Source organism: Odocoileus virginianus, chromosome 33, assembly GCF_023699985.2.
Source record: "Odocoileus virginianus isolate 20LAN1187 ecotype Illinois chromosome 33, Ovbor_1.2, whole genome shotgun sequence".
Taxonomy (NCBI): domain Eukaryota; kingdom Metazoa; phylum Chordata; class Mammalia; order Artiodactyla; family Cervidae; genus Odocoileus; species Odocoileus virginianus.
This window is the reverse complement of record NC_069706.1, coordinates 21,040,038-21,056,212: the sequence shown is the minus strand read 5'-3', so window position 1 is coordinate 21,056,212 and position 16,175 is coordinate 21,040,038.

Genomic DNA, 16,175 nt, shown 5'->3' with positions numbered 1-16,175 from the left:
CCAGGCTGCCATTGGTTGGAGGAGTAGCATCTGCTCCTTTAGTGAGACTTAGTCTCTAGTCCTCTCTAAGGTCCTCCACCTGTGTCATTCCTAGGCCACCTGCCTGGCTCCTGCTGGACCGCTGGCTTAACCAAAACAGAGACGGGGAAGTATAGATGCTGCCAACCCCTTCCGGTTTGTTTAACTGTATGGTCTCACCCATGGAATCCACTGAGCCCATGGTCGTTATCTAGGTTTTCAATTTCCCCCATGGCTTTGTATATTATTCAGATGATTTTTTTTTTTTTTTGCCATGCTGCTGGTTTGTGGGACCTCAGTTCCCCCACCAGGATGGAAGGATGGAACCCATGCCCGCTGCAGTGGACATGCGGAGCCCTGACCACTGGACCGCCAGGGAATTCCCTTTAGTCAGATCTTTTCATCCTCCCTTTGGAATCAATTATTTGGCCCATATATGTTTTTCTATAATATAATCTATTTCATCCAAATTTTCTAATTTATCAATATGAAGTTATACATAATGTGTTCTGCATTTTAAACTTATTTTTCTTAACTGTAATTCTGGTTTTGCTTACTCCTAATGACACCTGTCTTTCTTCCTCTCCTTGATTAGATTAACTAAGCATTTTTTTTTTTCTAGTTATCTCCAACATCACCAAAGATCCAGTTTTAAATTTCATCTCATCCATATCACATTGGGAATAAATATTTTAAAGTTTCAAATATATGGACCGCAGTCCTCTGTAATTGTCAGCACAGATAAAGCTTTACCCTTGATCTTTAAAAAAGAAAAAACAGGACACAAATGAACCTATCTATGAGACAGAAACAGACTCAGACACATCGAGAAGAGACTTGTGGTTGTCAAGGTGGAGGGGGGCTGGTTGAGGTATGGATTGGGACTTAGGACTGGCAGGTGAAAACTACTGCATATAGGATGGGTAAACAAAGTACTATATTCAATATCCTGTGAGAAAGCATAATGGAAAAGAATACAAACTACTTTGCTGTGCAGAAGAAATTAACATAATGTTATAAATCAACTATACTTTGATAAAATAAAATTTAACATATATAAATATATATAGTATACATATATATACATGTGCATGTATGTGTGTGTGTGTGTGTATATATATATATTATATTTGCTTCACAAGTGGCACAGTGGTAAAGCTGCTTGCCACTGCAAGAGACTCAAGAGGCAAAAGGTTTGATCCCTGGGTCAGGAAGAGGCCCTGGAGAATGAAACAGCAACCCACTCCAGTATTCTTGCCTGAAAAATTCCATTCACAGTCCATGAGGTCGCAAAGAGTCAGACACTGAGCATGCACGCACTGCAGATATATATTAATACATATATAAATATGTATATTTCAACAGGAGAATCAAGGAGAAAGGAGGAGCAGGTACTTATTAGATGCCTATGATCAAGTGATCAAGCTGACTTCTTACTCAGAACTGTACCTAGATTGTTTATTAGTTTCAATTAACTTTTACTTTATATGTTTTAATCAATCTGGAATTTACATTGATGTATAATGAGATAAAGATTCAATTTTGCTTTGTTTACCCCCAATATTAATCAATTGTCCCAGTGTCACTGAATATTTCTTTTCTCTATAATCTTGGATGGCCACTTTTATTATCTAATAAAGTCATATACATGAAAGATTGTCTCAGAGTTATCTGCTCTGTTCCATTGATCTATGTTTCAATATTTATGTACTACGCTATTTTAATCATTGAAATTTTACAGTTTATTTTAATATCTGTATTCAGCATGTTCCCTAATTACTCTTCACTTTTAGGTTATTCTTGGCTATTTTGCCCATTCATTCTTCTGGATGAATTTTAGAGTCACTTTGTCAAATTTCTCCTTCTCCATTAGAGGAAAACAAACATAACAAATACAAAAGAAATTGAAATGGGGATGTTTATTAGAAATGTATCAAACCCATGTATTTATTTAGGCAGAACTGATATTATTAAATAATTCTTTAATTCCATTCATCTGATCTTGTTTTAAATTCCCTTAATTAACTTTTATTTTTCCTTAATATACATTCTGCATACTCCTTGTTATATTTATTTCTAGACAGGGATTGTTTTTATTTCCATTTTAGAAGTGAATAAGTCAGCCATAAAAAAAGAATGAAATACTTCCATTTGCATCAACATGGGAGAACCTAGAGATTATCATACTAACTGAAGTAAGTCAGGAAAAGATAAACATGATATGATATTACTTATTTATGGAATTTTAAAAGTGATACAAATGAACTTATTTACAAAATTGAAATAGACTCCAGACATAGAAAACAAAGCAAAGGAGAAAAAGAAAGTTCTATCCAACTGAATGCAGAGTTCCAAAGAATAGAAAAGAGAAATAAAAATACCTTCTTAAGTGAACAATGCAAAGAAATAGAGGAAAACAATAGAATGGGAAAGACTAGCGATCTCTTCAAGAAAACTAGAGATACCAAGGGAATATTTCAATGCAAAGATGAACACAATAAAGGACAGAAATGGTATGGACCTAACAGAAGCTGAAGATATTGAGAAGAATTTCAAAGAATACACAGAAGAACTGTACGAAATAGGTCTTAATGACCCAGATAACCACGATGGTGTGCTCACTCACCTAGAGCCAGACATCCTGGAGTGTGAAGTCAAGGGGGCCTTAGGAAGCATTACTACAAACAAAGCTAGTGAAAGTGATGGAATTCCAGCTGAGCTAATTATAATCCCCAAAGATGATGTTGTTAAAGTGTTGCACTCAATATGCCAGCAAATTTGGAAAACTCAGCAGTGGCCACGGGACTGGAAAAGGTCAGTTTTCATTCCAATCCCAAAGAAGAGCAATGCCAAAGAATGTTTAAACTATCGCACAATTGCACTCATCTCACATGCTAGCAAAGTAATGCTCAAAACTCTCCAAGCTAGGTTTCAACAGTATGTGAACCGTGAACTTCCAAATGTTCAAGCTGGATTTAGAAAGGCAGAGGACCCAGAGATTAAATTGCCAACATCTGTTGGATCATAGAAAAAGCAAGAGAGTTCCAGAAAAACATCTACTTCTGCTTCATTGACTATGCTAAAGCCCTTAACTATGTGGATCACCACAAACTGTGGAAAATTCTTAGAAATAGGCATACCAGATCACCTTATCTGCCTCCTGAGAAACCTGTATGCAGGTCAAGAAGCAACAGTTAAAACCAAACATGGAACAACAAACTGGTTCAAAATTGGGAAAGGAGTATGTCAAGGCTGTCTATTGTCACCCTGCTTATTTAGTTTATATGCAGAGTACATCCAAAATCACTGCAGATGGTGACCGCAGCCATGAAATTAAAAGATGCTTACTCCTTGGTAGGAAAGTTATGACCAACCTAGATAGCATATTTAAAAACAGAGACATTACTTTGCCAACAAAGGTCCACCTAGTCAAGGCTATGGTTTTTCCAGTGGTCATGTATGGATGTGAGAGTTGGACTGTGAAGAAACTTGAGTGCCGAAGAATTGATGCTTTTGAACTGTGGTGTTGGAGAAGACTCTTGAGAGTCCCTTGGACTGCAAGGACATCGAACCAGTCCATCTTAAAGGAGATCAGTCCTGGGTGCTTTTTGGAAAAACTGATTCTGAAACTGAAACTCTAATAATTTGGCCACCTGGTGTGAAGAGTTGACTCATTGGAAAAGACCCTGATGCTGTGAGGGATTGGGGGCAGGAGGAGAAGGGGACGACAGAGGATGAGATGGCTGGATGGCATCACTGACTCGATGGACATGAGTTTGAGCAAACTCAGGGAGATAGCAAAGAACAGGGAAGCCTGGAGTCTACGGGGTCACAAACACGGGTTGCGGACATGACTGAGCAACTAAATAGCAAATAGAAAACAAACTTGTGGTTGCCAAGGGGAAAGGGTGGAAGAAGAAATTGGGAATTTAGGATTAACAGTTACACATTACTATATATAACATAGATAAAGAAGGACCTGCTATAGAGCATGGGCTTCCCCGGGTGGCTCAGCAGTAAGAATCTGCCTGCATTGCAGGAGACACGGTTCGATCCCTGGGTTGGGAATATCCCCTGGAGGAGGGCATAGCAACCCACTCCAGTATTCTTGCCTGGAGAATTCCATGAACTGAGGATTCTGGTGGGCTACAGTCAGAGGGTCACAAAGGGTCAGACACAACTGAAGCGACTGAGCACATGTACACACACTGTGTAGCATAGGAGACCATATTCACTATCTTGTAATAACCTACAAGGGAAAAAAATCTGAAAAAGCATAGATAGATATCTAACTGAATCACTTTGCTCTCTGTGTGACACACACAAACTCTCAAGGACGAAAGGCACAAATTATCTTCATCATCATCGTTGTTGTCCTCATTGTTTAAAAGCACTGTCAGAAAGGTAGGTGGAGAGTTGCCCAGATGTGATTTTGTAGGATTGGAGTTTATTCTGTTTGTAATCAAATCATGCAAGTCAAGAAGCTCATTTTTAATTTAATTTTAATTTTTGCCAGAGCCCAAGAATGGATCTATTTTTTTTTTTAAGGAACTAATTCACAATAACTGTTCCTAATGACAATCATTTATTATAGTCTCTCACTGTTCTGGGAATTGACTGAATCAGCTATGTGGTTCTTGTTCAGGGTTCATCTCTGGTTGCAGTTGGGTGGTTGGGCCTGGAATCATAGCAAAGTCTCTCCCATCTGCACCTCTGATGGTTAATGCTGGCTGAGAGTTAAAACCTGAGAGGGGGCTTCTATAGGGAGCACCACCGTGTGGCCTTTGAGTGGCCTGGGCTTCCATGCAGCATGGCAGCTGGGTCCCAGTGGGCATCCCAGGACATGTGGAGCCTGGCAAAAGTTCTATATTCTAACCTAGCCTCGGAAACCACAAGGCATTGCTTCCATTACCTCACTGTATCCATTAGAAGCTAGCCCATATTCAAGAGGAGGGAAATTAGTTCCATCTGTCAATGGGAGGGATGTCGAAGAATCTGTCAACATGCGTCATTTAACATGTGTCATGTCAACATTTAAGACCATCAGATAGTCATATTGAGAGGAAATGCATGTATGGATCAGATGATTCTAACAATTAGCAAAAATAAATGCAATTGTCAAAGGGCTCAGAAAATTCATGTCAGCTCATCAGTGCATTCTGTCTCCTGGCTGGCATTACAGTATGGTGATGAAGTTAAAGTGCTAGATTTATAGCCTCGACGTTCAAATTCTGGCTCTTCCACCTATCAGCCTTGTGACTCAGGCAGGTTTGTCAACCTCTCTGGTCTTCCTTCTCTGTAAAGAGAACGTTATAAAAGTATGTGCTCAGTCAGGTCCAACTTTTTGCAACTCCATGGACTGTAACCCACCAAGCTCCTGGAATTTTTCAGGCAAGAATGCTAGAGAGGATTGTCATTTCCTACTCCAGGGGATCTTCCCAACCCAGGGATCGAACTCTTCGTCTCTTGTGTCTCCTCCATCTGCAGGCGGATTCTTTACCACTGAGCCACGAGGGAAGCCTCCATACTACGCTTGATCTCAACCAAAAGGTTAAGATTAACTATAATGATTGGCATTACAGTATGGTGATGAAGTTAAAGTGCTAGATTTATAGCCTCGATATTCAAATTTTGGCTCTCCCACCAATGAGCCTTGTGTGACTTGGGCAAGTTTGTGAACCTCTCTGGGCTTCCTTCCCTGTTAGGCTAAAGTGATAAAAAGTACAACACGTGACAAGTGCTGGTCCATGGGGAGCATTTACCATGTGATGATGAGTACCATAAGCTCCAGGTCCTCCTCTGAGTCCTTTATTATTCCAGACGCTCCAACCAGACGTGAAGCATGCTCCTATCAAAGGAGTGAGCCAGCGTGGAGGGCACCTCGCCCACACCTGGGTCACTTCTAGCACTTTTGAGTTCCACTCTCCTCATAGTTCCTGCAGCTCTCAAGTGAGCCCCTCTAAAGGCTGGCTTCCAGGTTGCTGGGGTGGGTGGGCATGGCAACAGCCCCATCGCAGCCGGCGCGTGGCCAGGGACTCAGATCTGCCAGTGTGGGCGCAAACACTCCCTCCCCAGAAAAGCTGCTTGAAGGCATAGACGAGGGGAAGGGATGGTTAAAAATAAAGAGTGGTCATGTTCGGTTTTGAAATTAAGGAAAGCCTGAACTCCAGGGGCCCTTCAGTGCTCTTGCTTTGGGAAGGGTGTCAGAACATTGAGGTTGGGGGCATCATGTTGCTTTCAAGATCTGAAATTCACCGAAACACTTGAAATTGGGCAACCAGACCTCCTGTCTCATAGCTGTGGTCTCATCTGAAACATTCGTGTCACAATTGTTTTCTGGAGGTTGGAGAGCTTGTAGCTCTTGCCTTTATTTTGCTTGTCCCTCACAGAGATTTTAAAATTTAAAGCTCGAATGTCTTTGAATCAGGCTTTTGCCCTTCCAGTGTCTCCAGCACTCCCTATTATCTGTGTCCAGCCAACTCAGCTGAATAGTCCTGAATATTCATTGGAAAGACTGATGCTGAAGCTGAAACTCCAATAATTTGGCCACCTGATGCAAAGAACTGACTCCTTGGAAAAGACCCTGATGCTGGGAAAGATTGAAGGCGGGAGGAGAAGTGGGGGACAGAGGATAAGATGGTTGGATGGCATCATCGACTCGATGAACATGAGTTTGAGCAAGCTCTGGGAGTTGGTGACGGACAGGGAAGCCTGGCGTGCTGCAGTCCGTGGGGTTGCAAAGAGTTGGAGACGACTGAGCGACTGAACTGAGCTGAACTGAGTCAGCTCAGGTACATCAAATATTTTCCAGGCCCTGATAGACACTCAAATTTAGTTTCCATCACACTTATTTTGGCTTTTCCAGCTTTTCCAACACCAATAATACTTACATGTATGATGCACACATGGTGTTCCCAAAACTGTGCTCAGTATTAACCAGCTATAACCTCAGTTACTATACTGAAGTCCCACAAGAGAAAGATTTCCCCTCCATAGAGGGGGCAATGGAAGATCAGAGGGGTTAAGAGGTTTACCCAAATGATATAGTTTGTAAAAATGGCAGGGCTGCTATTTGAATCCAGGTAGTAGCAGTCCCCGGGGGCTCAGATGGTAAAGAATCCGCCTACAATGTGGGAGACCTGGGCTTGATCCCTGATAGGGAAGATCTCCTGGAGAAGGAAATGGCAAACCACTCCAGTATTTTAGCCTGGAGAAATCCATGGACAGAGGAACCTGGCAGGCTACAACCCATGGACTTGCAAAGAGCTGGACACAGCTGAGCAACTAACACTTTCACTTTCAGTAGCAGTTGAGTAGGTGTTTTTTAGTTGCCCGCGACAGAAAATCCACTTCAAATTGGTTTAATTCACAAAAGAAAAGGATAGTGATCAGTTAGCTTAAATGGAGTATGTCTGGGTCCAGGGGCTCAAATTCTATCTCTCAGCTCTGGTATCATCTGGGGGCCAGAACTATTCCTTCCATTGGCAAGGTGGCTTTTAGCCTCTCCCAGCCAACAACCGACCCTTTCACAAACCCCTGCTGAAAAGAAAGATTTTCTTTCCCCGCAGTCTCTCTTTCTTTCTTTTTTGAATGCCCAGGATATGATGACTCTAGTAAGAATCAAATCATGCAATTATCTCAGAACCAATCATATGGCCTAAGGTATAAGACAGGTTTAGATTTGTGCTTGAAGTATTTGGTGGATAAGCCCTGCCTAAACCATATGGCTGAGAATGACAGATGGATAGAACCATGAGGAATATTGCTCTTTCCAGAAGGGGAATTGTCCATACATATGCTAGCAAACAAGTTTATTGCCTTTCTTATAGGCTTCAGAGACACTGAGAACCTTCCATTAAAAGTGAGGTAGGTCATATGACCCAGCAATCCCACTCCTAGGCATATACCCTGAGGAAACCAAATTTGAAAAAGACACATGTATCCCACTCTTCATTGCAGCACTATTTACAATAGCTAGAACATGGATGCAACCTAGATGTCCATCGACAGATGAATGGATAAAGAAGTGTGGTACATAAACACAATGGAATATTACCCAGTCATAAAAAGAACTCATTTGAGTCAGTTCTAATGAGGTGGATGAACCTAGAGCCTATTATTCAAAGTTAAGTAAGTCAGAAAGAGAAAGATAAATGTCGTACACTAAAGCATATATATGGAATCTAGAAAAATGGTACTGAAGAATTTATTTGCAAGGCAGCAATGGAGAAACAGACATAGGAAATAGACTTACAGACATGGGGAGAGGGGAGGAGAGGAGAGAGTGAGACATATGGAAAGAAAAACATGGAAACTTACATTACCATACGTAAAATAGATAGCCAACTGGAATTTGCTGTATGTCTCAGGAAACTCAAACAGGGGCTCTGTATCAACCTAGTGGGGTGAGATGGGGAAGGAGATGGGAGGGAGGTCCAGAAGGGAGGGGATATATCTGTATCTATGGCTGATTCATGTTGAGGTTTGAGAGAAAACAGCAAAATTCTGTAAAGTAATTATCTTTCAATAAAAAAAAATTAATTAAAAAAAAACGAGTGAGGCAGGTAATGCATTAGGGACTAGATGGATGTGTGCCTATAATCTTAGCGTCCAGAAGTAAGTGACTGTATGGTCTGAACTTTTACTAGACACCTGTTATTATTTCCCAGACCCCATTTCCCTTTCTTTTAAGAATTATATCACCAGGCTTCCCTGGTGGTCCAAAGGGTAAGAATCTCCACCTTTCTGTGCAGAGAACACGAGCTTGATCCTTGGGCCAGGACGGTCTCACGTGCCGAGAGGCAGCAAAGCCTGTGCTGCAGCTATTGAGCCCATGCACCCTAGAGCTGGCGCTCTGCAAGTCGAGTCACTGCAATGAAGTGTAGACCCCTCTCAACACAGCTAGAGAAAAGCCGGTGAAACAGCAAAAACCCAGAACAGCCAAAAATAAAACAAAATAATTAATTAAACAAATTTTAAGAAATTATAGCACCATTTTCCTCTGGGAAGCCACACCCCCCCGTGCGATTCAAAAGAACTCCAGGGGTGAGCATGTGACCCAGGCTTAGTAAACACGATGTCTATCCCTCTAGCTAAGATAATTAAGTTAGAGATGGCTATTGAAGCCAAGTCAGTAAAACTCAGTCTTGTAGTTTTTATTGGGGCTATTAGAAAAATTAAATTTTCCTCTCATTGGTATTACTGAGCTCTGGGGGTAGTGATTGGAGCTTCTGGGGGCCACCAAGAAAATGAAGAAAATTAGATGTAGGTAGAAAGGGACAGCTTCTGATTTGCATGAGTCCCTGGACCCATCTGTAGGTGAAGCCAGAAAGCTCAAGGCTCTTCTAGTTACATAAACAAACAAACAAACAAATGATTCTTTTTCTTCTAATTACTCCACTTCGAGATGTGTTTTGCCACTTGTAAACAGAAGAGGGTCCCACATATAAGTTCAACACCCAGGTTTGGGGATCCAGGACGTAACAAGGCAGAAGGATGTTCTTCACATTTAGCCAGAGGGATAAGGGAGGGTCCGTGATCCTCTGGTTTCAGGGTGCAGGGTGTCTGAGGGGTGTCAGGCAATGCTCAGTCATGTGGACCTCTCTATGGAAACTCCATGGAAGTTACTCCATGGCTGATTAACAACTAGTCCTTATTCTAGTTTTCTCCACCTCCCTACACAGAAGTCATTCTGGAAGAAACAACTGCCTGAACATTTTAATGTGAGGCTTAAACACTGAGGCTGTAGAATTCAATAGACCTGTATTCAAGCCCTCATTTGACCACTTATCAGTGTGTGACCTTATTCAAGCCATCACTGAGTCACAGCTTTCTCATCTATAAAATGAGTTAAATAATAACATCCAGCTCCTACAGTTTCTATGAGGTGATCATAAACTTAACACCGATGGAACCTAGGGATAATCGCCACTTCCCAAAGCTAGGTATTGTCATCATTATAAAGTATACTACATCTCCCCCCCACCACCTCCAATGTTCAGTTTTGTCTGCAACTTAATGCTAAATCTCTCTCTTGATGCTATGTTCTTTCTTGCTCATGGACATTTTTGCAGTGGAGATAATTACAGGTAATTGACATTGTTAATTGATATATGGACGAAATGGAGTAGCCAAGAGCATAGACGGAGAAACTGGACAGCCTGGATTCAAACTCTGCCCCAGTTCGTGGCTGTGTAGACTTGGACACATGGATCCATCTCTCTGTGATTCACCTTTCTCCACATACAATGGACATGATAGGAATAGTATCCTTCTCATTAGGGATTCCCTGGCAGCTCAGATGTTAAAGAATTTGCCTGCAATGTGGGAGACCTGGGTTTGATCCCTGGATGGGGAAGATCTCCTGGAGAAGGGAATGGCAATGCACTCCAGCATTCTTGCCTGGAGAATTCTATGGACAGAGGAGCCTGGTGAGCGACAGTCAATGGTGTCACAAAGATCAGACATGACTGAGCAACTAATACTTTCACTTTCACTGGGGTTAGGTAATATTCACAGGATGTTTAGAACTGGGACTGACCTGTGGTGAGTGCTCTATAACGGTTTGCCATCATCTATGTGATTAATTTAGTGGCAGACCAATTACAAATACGGTTCAGGGACCATGTACTGACTTCCGGTGGGCACAATCAACTCCGTCTACACGACAAGGCTCTACAGAGCTCTGTTCGCTGGGGTCCTCTCATGGTCCTGCTAACCCCAACATCACTCAATGATATATACTATTATAAATACACATTTTGGTGACAGCTCTGTGTGGGTTTTACATATTTCATGCGATTTGTAACAAATTTTTAAAAGCCAGCTTGCGTTCAGAATCTGGTTCAACCACCTTCTCTTTTGCTCTTTTGTCTAGAGCACGTTACTCATCCTCTGAGCTCCAGTCTTTTCCACTATAAAATGGCAAGAATAATAGTACCTACCTTATAGGGTTGTTGTGAGAATTGAATTATCATTATAAAGCCCTATGATAGGGCTTAGCATATTGCAAGTGCTAAATTATTATATTGTAAATAATAATGAAAGATGAAATACTCTCTCCGCCAGATATCCTTAGAAGCCTTTTAAAAGAGCTGAAAATGGGCATCTGTTGATCTTGTACATTTGAGGTTTCAGGCCTGTAGCCTGCCTGACGTATGCATTAAATGGGCATATTTTATTTGCACAGTCCAGAGTTTCAAACTTCCCTGGTGGCTCAGTGGTAAAGAATCCATGTGCAATGCAGGAGATGCAAGAGATGCTGGTTTGATCCTGGGTCAGGAAGATCCCCTGGAAAAGGAAATGGTAGCCCACTCCTTGCCTGGAAAATCCCATGAACAGAGGAACCTTGTGGGTTTCAGTCCATGGAGTCATAAAGAAAGTTTCAAGAAATTAGAATTAGTGGCCCTTATTTCTTTTTAGATAAAAATATAGATTTATAGCTTCTTCTAAGGGGTGAAAAATATGGCTGCATCCTTGCAGGTTGTCTCTTGGAGAGGATGTAGTGGCTGCTCACTTCAAATAGAACAAGGCACTCTCCAGATCAGGTACTCTTGGCTCACAACACTCCCAATTACCCCACTCCTGGAATGCTTCAGGCATTTGCCTTAGCTGCCTGGCTCCTGTAATAATGGAAATAATAGCTAACACATAAATGAAACATACTAAGTTCTAGGTACTATCTCATTCAATCTCCACAACAGTTCTAAGGGAGAGTATTATTATTGAATTCCCTAGGGGCTCAGGCAGTAAAGAATCTGCCCACAGTGCAGGAGAACCAGGTTTGATCCCTGGGTCTGGAAGATGCCCTGGAGAAGGGAATGGCAACCCACTCCAGTATTCTTGCCTGGAGAATCCCACGGGCAGAGGAGCCTGGCGGGCTACAGTCCATGAGACTGCAGAATCGGACTTGACTGAGTGACTCACACATGCAACACCCCTCCTAAGGATGGGAAGACACGGCTAAGTAACTTTCTAAGGTTATGCAGCTGGTATGTGGCAGAGCTGGTAGTTGAACACTCTGGATGCAGATCTGGGTTTTTGCCACTCCTCTATAGTGGGGCTTCCAGGTGACACTCGTGTTAAAGAAACCATCTGCCAATGCAGGAGACATCAGAGACGCGGGATCAACCCCTGGATTGGGAAGATCCCCTGGAGAAGGGAATGGCAACCCACTCCAGCATTCTTGCCGGGAGAATCCCATGGACAGAGGAACCTGGCAGGTTACAGTCCATAGAGTTTAACCGAGTCGGACACGACTAAAGTGACTTAGCATGCATGCACACATACTCTACAGTAACCCCTTTAGTTTAACCGAGGCAAGGTTTTCTGCAGTTATATCAATGAAATGAAAAGCATGTTCCAGGAGGTCAGTATTCAGTTCTCATGGTCATGTTAGCCAAGAGGGCTTAGTCATGGGTGCCTAGGGTCATGCTTTGGGAATTAGCTATGTAATTTCCGTGATACCCAGGGACAGTCCTACTTAGCATAGATGCTCCTGCTGGAAGGTACTGAAGTTGGGGGGGTCACCCTTATGTCTCCCAGCTGCAGAACAAAATCTATCCCCCAGAAGTTGGTTCATTCTGCTCATCATTCACAACCACAGACACACTGTTTTCTAGGTGGCTGTACTTCTAGAAGCATTTCTAAGCATTCTGAGAATCAAGTCAAGGTAACATATCCTTTTATTGAAAAAAAGCAACAAGCGTCCCTTTCTGATACACATAAAAACTCACGATGGCCAGGAAATTCCAATAAACCCCTATCCCAGACCCTGCGATTCTTGTTTGAGAAATTCCTCCATTTCTACACAGCCTTTTAAGCAAGATTTGGTCAAGCTTTCTTTCCTGAAGTCTGTATTATAGAAACAAGACATTTTATTTCCCTTTTCCGGTTATAAAATTATACGATAATATTTGAAGATGTTGCTCAAAATACAACTCATCCCTGATTCCACACCCCTGGAGAATCACTGATCTCTGAATGATCCTCCTGGATTTTTAAAAGAACGTCTTTACCCAAATGGTAGCTTTTGAGATAATGCCTGACAACTGCTATCAAATGCTTAACATTTGAAAATAAATTCACAAAACACAGAAGATGAACAGATGGTCTGTGAGTTTTGTCCATTCTCTGTAGCTTTCCACCACTCTCTGCAGCATCAGACATAGAGGCGTTTGAGCCAACCCCAAGTGGGTGTATTGTCGGGGGAGGCAAGTTGTCCCCAGGCTTGAACCATACAGAGCCAGGGCTGTCTGTCTTCAGGGGCCCCACAGGAAGTCTTCACTCACAGAGGCAGTTTTAGGGGTGAGGGCAGTGCCAATAGAAGGGGTTTAAAGGCATCAGGGTTCCCTGACAGAGTGACCTTAGCTTCTTCTCATCTTGTTTCCTGGGATAATGGGGAGTTCATCTCTGACCTCACCTGCCTGGGGGCATGCCCACAATGAAATGCTTGCTTTCAGAGTTCTAGTTTGGTCAATTTACCAGCAACTGAGTCAAACTTTACATTATGATCTGGTCCCCACCAGATGATTCATTTCTTGGGGATGCTATAACAAATGACCACCAACTGGGTGGGTTGAAACAACAGAGATCGGTCCTCTCACCGGTCTGGAGACCAAAATCAAGGTGTTGGCAGGTTGCACTCTCTCTGGAGGCTCTGGAGGAGAACCCATTCCTCACCTCTTTCAGCTCCCAGCCGTTGTGTCGACATTCCTTGGCTTGTGGCCACACACTTCTCTGCTCCATCTCTGCTCCGCCTCCCCTATGTGTCTGGGTTATGTCCTTGTCTCTCTTATAAAGATACTTCTGGTAGCATTTAGGGCCCACCATAGTAATCCAGGGTGATCTCTTTATCTTAGGATCCTCAATTTCATTACATCTGCAAAGAGTCTTTTTCCAAAGAAGGTGACTTTTTACACATTCCAGGGTTAGGACTCAATACCTTGGTGGGAGATTGGGGTGGTGGTGCATTCTTCGACTTACTTGACCAGATTTCCCCCATCACTGCTAAAGCCCTTTCCCCACTCATCCCCTGTCTGGTCCCTTATTCCCCCACAGCCCTTTATCCCAAGTACCACCCACGGACGGGACCAGTCCCCACCCTGCCTATGTCACTGGAGAGGATGTTTCTCTCTCTTCCAGTCCAGGCTTCTTCCCTTCAGAAAAGCCACGCAGACCCAAGTGGTCTCTGTAGAGATTGGTGCTGGGCTAGTTAAGTGTATTCAGCTGGGAGTCAGCGTACCAGTTTGGCCGGTAGTCCGAATCAATCATTGTGGTTTTCTCTCTCATCTCTATGATGACCTCAGCAGTCAAAGTAAACTGTACCTTTGCCCCCCTCTGCACTATTGTGATGGCTTCATTGATCTTCCCTTCTCCTCACCCCTATAGACCATGTTCTCTATGGTCAACCAGATCACATCAGCCCTCTGCTTCAGGTGTCTGTGGGAAGATGGGATAAAGTTCCTCTAAAGGTGTCTCCTAATCCCTGAAACACACACACACACACACATATATATATAGACACTCTAATACTTTGGCCACGTAATGCAAAGAGTCAACTCATTGAAAAAACCCTGATGCTGATAAAGATTGAGGGCAGGCAGAGAAGAGAGCGATAGAGGATGAGATGATTGGATGGTTGGATTGCTGATTCAATGGACATGAGTTTGAGCAAACTCTGGGAGATGGTGAAGGACAGGGAAGCCTGGCATGCTGCAGCTCATGGGGTCGCAAAGAGTTGGACACAACTTAAGTGACTGAACAACATGTGTGTGTGTGTGAGTGTGTGCGGGGTTATATATGTATATATATAGGCTCAGCTGGGTCTTCGCTCTGATGCATGGACTCAGTAGTTATGTTACACCAGCTTAGTTGCCCCGAGACATGGGCTCTTTGTTCCCTGATCAGGGGTTGAACCTATGTCCCCCTGCATTGCGAGGTGGATTCTTAACCACTGGACCATAAGGGAAATCCCAACCTATTAATATATCATCTTACATGGTAAAAGAGACTTTATGGATGTGTTAAGGATCACGAGATGGGGAGGTTATCCTGAATTATCTGGGTGGGTCCAATATAATCACAAGGAGACAGAAAAGTTACAGGTAAAAAAGATATGCCAACAGAAGCAGAGGCTGGAGTGATGTGCTTTGAAGATGTGACAGAGGCCACGGGCCACAGGACGCAGGTGGACTCGAGAAGCTGGAAAAGGCAAGGAAATAGATGCTTCCCTAGAAGAAGCTGTCAGCTCTGTGGACAACTTGGCTTTAGTCCAGGGAGACTGATTTTGGACCTGTGACCTCCAAAACTACAAGAGCATACATTGGTGTTGTTTTAAGCCACACAATTTGTGACACTTTGTTAGAGCAGTAATAGGAAACTAATACAATGTCCAAGGGATTCTCCCTGAACTTAGAACAAAGTTAAACTTCTCATCACCATATACTAATACCTACAAGATCTGGCCCCTGCCTTGCTCTCTGGTCTCATCTCTCCCACTTTGCCAAGTCTGGCCTTTCTCTGGTGACATGGGCTGCTTTCTGGTCTTTGGAAGCCCAGGTCTCATGCTCTGGCACTTGCTGTCCCTTCTGTCTGGAACGCTTTGCTGGATCCTTTTCACTGACCTCAGACTACCAAGGAGGGCTTCCCTGAGCGTTCGGGCTAAGAAGCTGATGACTCAGTCATCCCCAACCCTGCCAGTCTCTTCCCACCACCCCGCTTTGTTTTCTTCCTAGAAGGTATGGCTATCAGCACCGTTATTCACTGTATTTAATACATATCCCTCTCAGAGTATCGACTGCATGAGAAGATGACCTAGGTTCTGTTCCCTATCTGGAATAGACATGAGTCCTAAAGAGAAATGTGATGAATGAATGAAAGAAATCTATTCATTCACATTCAGGTCTAATGATTTCTCTCTGTAGTCATGGGCTGCCTGACATAGTTTCAGTCTTTGAAGCATAATAATGAGAAGCTCACCCTCAAGCCCAGGTTTGACAAAGAGATGAGGAGGATGAGATCTGGGAGCTTCTTCTGCTGGCTCCTCTCTCCATTCAGAGTTTCCTCCCCCTTCACATCACATTTTGAAATATTTCACCTTCTTTCCCTCTAAGCCTTCCCCTGGGCTTTGTTCACTTACAGCTAGTAGAATTTCCTGA